Genomic DNA, 5,819 nt, shown 5'->3' on the forward strand with positions numbered 1-5,819 from the left:
TATATATCTGTACATGTGATAACTATTTAAATTACAAGTTCAAAAGTGCAAAATAAGCAGCACCGGAAATCAATATGATGAAGAATATTTTATTTCTGGACTCAGAAAAATGTCTTTGTGACTTTGGTATACTACCCATCATTTGACAGAGTGGAGAAATACAGATTTTTATCTGAGGCCTTCAGGTGCTGGCTTCATTTAAAATTACAAGCATCAACAGCTCATTCAAGTGTTTTGATAATAAAATTGTCAGTAGTCCAAAAGTGATTTCAATATTTAATTATTCATCACATGATTAAAAATAAAATTAGTATTAACGTGTGAATGTGTAGTTTTCTCAACAATATTGGCCAATATTATTTTAAAGAACATCTCTGAAGGTTTTTACACAAGAAAACAGACTGTCCCAGAAATCCTGGTCCCAGTTATCCTGAAGTTTCCTCTGATTCATCAAGTATTTAAGTTTCCAGGCCAACAGAAGCCTGGGGCTCAAATATTTGTAGCAAATCGGTGACTCAGGGCAACACAGCAGAACCCTGAGAAACAATCAAGAAGGAATTGCTTATAATCATGTGCTCAGTTACACAAAAGATACTCATTTCTTTTCACCACCACCCACCAAAGACCCCGGAGGACCCAGATTCTATGATAATAGAATAGGTTACCAAAGGAAATTCAAGATGACCCATTAAATTTGAATTTCAGATACACAAACAAAAAATTTAAAGTATGCTACAGGCACTATTTGAAGTATACTTATACCAAAAGAAAATGTTTATCTGAAATTCAAATTTAACTGGGCAATTTTTATTTTTGTTTTTGTTTTATTATTTTGATAAATCTAAGAACATCCTTACCTCCACATACAATTCAAGGCTGATCAGTGAGGGAAGGATAAGAGTTTTAGACAAGAGGCTAGGCCTAGTGGCTCATGCCTGTAGTCCCAGTACTTTGGGAGGCTGAGGTGGGACAATTGCTTAAGACCAGGAGTTTGAGATCAGCATGGGGAATATAGCAAGACACCACCTCTACAAAAAAAACAAATTAGCTGGTTATGGTGGCAAATGCCTGTAGTTCCAGCTACTTGGGAGGCTGAAGCAGGAAGATTGCTTGAGCCCAGGAGGTTGAGGCTGCAGTGAGCCATGACTGCACCACTGCACTGCAGCTGAGGTGACAGAGCAAGACCCCATCTTAAAAAAAAAAGAAAAGAAAAAAAGAAACTGAAATTCTAAACTAATCTAGGCCAGATTGGACTTTTTTCAATATAAAAGTGACAGGCAAGTTTTAAGTCTCCCATAAATCTCATTAAAGGGTGACAAGGAGAAAAAAAGTAAAACAGTTTCATGTTTTTATGCCCCTTCAATTTCAGATTTTCTCAATAAGACAATTAAATATCTAGAGCTTGATAATTGAGTTCAATTCTGCATCGTTATTAATCCTATCTTAGTCCATACAGAGTAATCATTACCATCCCTAGAAATAGATGCAACGGGCATTTTAGAATAAAAGTTGTGACATCCTTTGAGGACAAATGCAAAAGTTCTGATGTGGATTCTCAGACATCAGTTCAGGTTTGGGAAATACCGACAGCCGAGATGGTGCTGAAAATGAGAACTCTCCAGCCTCTCCTTTAAAGCCCCTGGGCAGACATAAAAGTGCTTGGCTGGATGTTTAAAGTGGGAATCTCATGAATGCATTCTTGATAAAGCTTGCTGAAGATGGTGATTCCTGTGCAGTTTCCAGGGAGCTCTTGTGAAAGAGGGATGTCTAGAAAGTAACATTTAAACACAAACTCAGATACTGATTTGTCTTTTAAAAATTGAGCCTCTTCCTATAGAAATAAGGAGAAAAAAATGTATAAAAGTGGCCGAAGTCTTACATTCTGACATCCCTTCCTAAAAGGTTTGGGCATGCCATAAAAGAAGCAGGCTCATCTAGTAGAATGGGCAGAGCAATGTATGCTATCCAGCTACTTGGGGAAACTCAGAAGGCACAAAAATGCAGGGAATTCTAGACCTGTCCCAGGGAGACACTTTTCAGCCTTGATTAGAATAGGTCATTGAGATGCTTAGAAGACTGACAGCTGATATGAAAAAGAAAACATGTTTTCCTCTCTGTCCTAGGGACTGCCATGTGCCAAAAATGCCTCTACGCGAAAAGATGTAAGAAATATCATGAGAGAGCTGTAGGAATGAAATGTTTAAAGATACATCAGAAGGAAAGGAAAATAAATTCTCCACATATATGTCATGGTTATAAACTTTGCTCCAAAACGATGTCCAAAAAGTGATTAAAGATAGCAGAAATGGTAATCAGGTTCAATTGACAAAAGTTGTTGGTGTGGCCATAGTTAACATCTTTGAAGTCAGGTATAAACTGCAGGAATAACAAAGGAAGCCTACTGTTATAGACCAAATGTCTGTGCTATGGTTTGAATATATCTTCCAAAAGTGTGTTGGAAACTTAATCCCCAATGCAACAATGAGGTGAGGCCTACTCAGAGGTAATTAGGCCTTGAGGGTGGTGTCCTCATGAATGAATTAATGTTGTTATTGCAAGAGTGGATGTGTTATAAAAAGGGGAGTTCAGTACCCTTCTCTTTCTCTCTCTCTCTCTCTCTTTCTTTCTCTCTCATTCTCTCTCATCCTTTCTTACCTTCTCACAATCCACCGTGAGATGATGCAGCAAGAAGGCCTTTTCCATATGCCAGTCCCTTGATCTGGGACCTCTCAACCTTTGGAACTGTAAGCTAATAAATTTCTGTTCATTATAAATTACCCAGTCTGTGGTATTCTGTTATAGCAGCACAAAATGGACTAATATAGTTTGTGTCTCCCCAAAATTTATATATTGAAGTCTTAATGCCCAATGTAATGGTATTAGAAGATGAGGCCTTTGGGAGGTAATCAGAATTAGATGAGGTCATGAGGCTGAAGCCCTGTGATATTAGTATCCTCATAAGAAGAGAAAGAGACACCAAAGTTTCCTGTTTTAATTGCATGAGGACATAGTAAGAAGGCAGCCATCTGTAAGCCAGGAAGAGGGCCCTATACAAGGACCAAATCTGCCAGCACCTTGATCTTGGACTTTCTAGCCTACAGAACTATGAGAAATAAATGTCTGTTGTTTAAGCCACCCTGTCTATGGTATTTTGTTATGGAAGCACAAGCTGACTAAGACATCTACCATTCTCCTAAAGCTAATGAAATTAATTTTGGAAAAGAAGGATAGAGAGGTCAAAGTCACTGAAGAGAGAAAGAGAGAAAAGACCAAACTATGTACAATCATGAACATCCCTGTCAGTGCTTTAAGGGAACAGATGACGACTTCCTGGAACATTGTCCATGTGATGACTTCAGAGACTTGGGAGTAAATCAGACAGACTGACCCTGTTTCCTTGAATGAGTGCTTAAGTATTCAATACCAACTTGGTAGGTCTTCTGCTCATGAACTGATAGGATTCTACCAAAAAGTTAAAAAATAATACAGAAAGCCTAACTTGTGCCAGGCAAAGCGATAAACTGGTCAGCATAAGATGCTTAGAGAAGCCCCCTCTAAGAATGCAACATTTAAGATGAGAAGGGGCTAGCTTTGAACAGTGGAAGGCAGAAAAGAAGAGCAGTCCAGACTGACGGGACAGTGCATGCAATCGTTTCAAGGTGAAAAAAATCTTGGCATGTCTGAGGTACTGAACAGAAGTCGGTTTAACTAGAGCATAATGAGAGAGCAAGTCCCTCCAAAGAATTTAAAGAGGTAAGTTGTAAGTTGAACAGGAAAATAAATGAGTGAATAAATAAATGATTACTATGAAGAATGATTGCATTCCACTTATTAGACAGATTTGTGAAGGAAGGATTATTTAGGTACACAGTGAGTCATGGCAATTTTATAGAGGAAGCAAAACACAATGAATTTCTAAGACCTACAGAAAGAACAGCATTTGAAATCTTTGGGGAAAACAACATGTATGTCAGTGGACATGGAGCTCTGTGGTCTAAAGGCCCAGGAAGTAACAAATGGTAAGACAGACACACTTCTCCTGATGTGCCAAGAAAACTGATGGAGCAGAGATTCCTCATGCATGACCCCACGTTTGAAAAGTGCCAGTGCAAAGAAAAGCTCCAGTTGCTTTCCATGAAATTGCAAGATCATCTCTCGAGACAGGTGTTAAGCGATATCCTGTGTACTTACAATTTTCTTACTTAGCAAAGAATAGCTTGTAAAAACTCATTTTTGAGAAAATAGTGGTTATTCTCATTGACAATTATTAAATATGACATAGTTAACAGTGAGAAGAACTATCTAAATAACCATAACTGTCAATTTCTTGATGCTAAGTAGAATTTAGTCTTCAAGAAAAGAGGTTTTTAAATTATTAAAGTTTGCAGCTAGAAAATAACTTGAAGCAAACGTCATTACTCTCTCTATTTTGCAAATTAGGCAAGTGAAACAAAGATGCATTAATTTAAGAATAGCGATAACGCATTCAATATTGACTAGTTTAGTGTACACTTCCCATTGTTCCTCTTTTGTCCCCAAAGTTAGCATAAACAAGATTCCTAAGAACTCAGGAGAGTGCAAATGGTATACAAGCACAAGTTTTTCATTACTAAATTAAGTAAATAGAATGGAATGAAGGTTTTTATCTATTTATTTCTCACAAGAGAAAATTCGGGGGACTTGACATTTCCTCCTTTGAGAGTACACAGTCCTTTTTAGAAACGATGACCTCTAAATCATGCTTGTTGCCTAAGGAGCCATGCCTTAGCTAACTCAATAATCTTGCTGCAAAAGTAATCAGTAATCAGATGAGAAGATAAGCAATACTCCGGTCTCAGAGACATGAGTCTCTAACAATTTTTTTTTTTTTGCCAGCAAAATGTATTTCAGCAAAAGTAATTATTAATTTTGAATTAAATCATTCTTTTACTTAAATGACAAATATATATACTTTTAAAGTATAAACCGTAAAAGAAATTTATCTATTTTTACAATACAAATTATTTTAGAAGGTGCAGTAATTCAGGAATAATTAGTAAAATGAATAATTCCAGAGTTTGGGACCATGTGAATTTTAGGATATCCAAATTTCAAAGAAAAAATTTTGAAATACTGTATCTCAAAGTATACCTACACATTTTTCTTCCTAGAAGGTGAAATTAAAAACAGTAATATATAAAATTTTTCTTAAAAGGTTTATTATTTCTGATTCTTCCTAATCTATTTAATTGTTACGCAACAAAACAATGTGGTAGACGGAGTAACGACCCCAAACAGATTCTGCAGCTTAATCCTTAGAACTTGTGAATATGTTAGATTACTTGGCAAAGGGGAATCAAGTATATACATGGAATTAAGGTTGCCAGTCAGATAATTAGCTAACTTTAAAATATGGAGATTTTCCTGGATTACCTAAGTAGGCCCAATTAAGCACAAGGGTCCTTAAATGTGGAAAATGAAGGCAAAACTCGGTGTCAGAATGATACAACGTGAAACAGACTTGAATGGCCATTGCTGTCTTTGAAGATGGAAGGAAGCCAAGAGCTAAGGAGCATGGGCAGCCTTCAGAATCTGGAAAGGGAAAGAAAATGCATTCTCTCCTAGAGCCTCCAGAAAAGAATATAGCCCTGCCAACATTTTGACTTTAGCCCAGTGAGACTGTTTTGGACTTCCGACCACTAGAACTGTAAAATGATCAAATTATGTTGTGTTAAGCTACCAAGTGCTAGAATTTGTTACGGGAACCATAGATAACTCACACACCAGACATAAAATCATCCAAGTTTGCAAACAATGTTAAATAAATTGGAATTGGGAAA

Source organism: Macaca fascicularis, chromosome 5, assembly GCF_037993035.2.
Source record: "Macaca fascicularis isolate 582-1 chromosome 5, T2T-MFA8v1.1".
Lineage (NCBI taxonomy): Eukaryota > Metazoa > Chordata > Mammalia > Primates > Cercopithecidae > Macaca > Macaca fascicularis.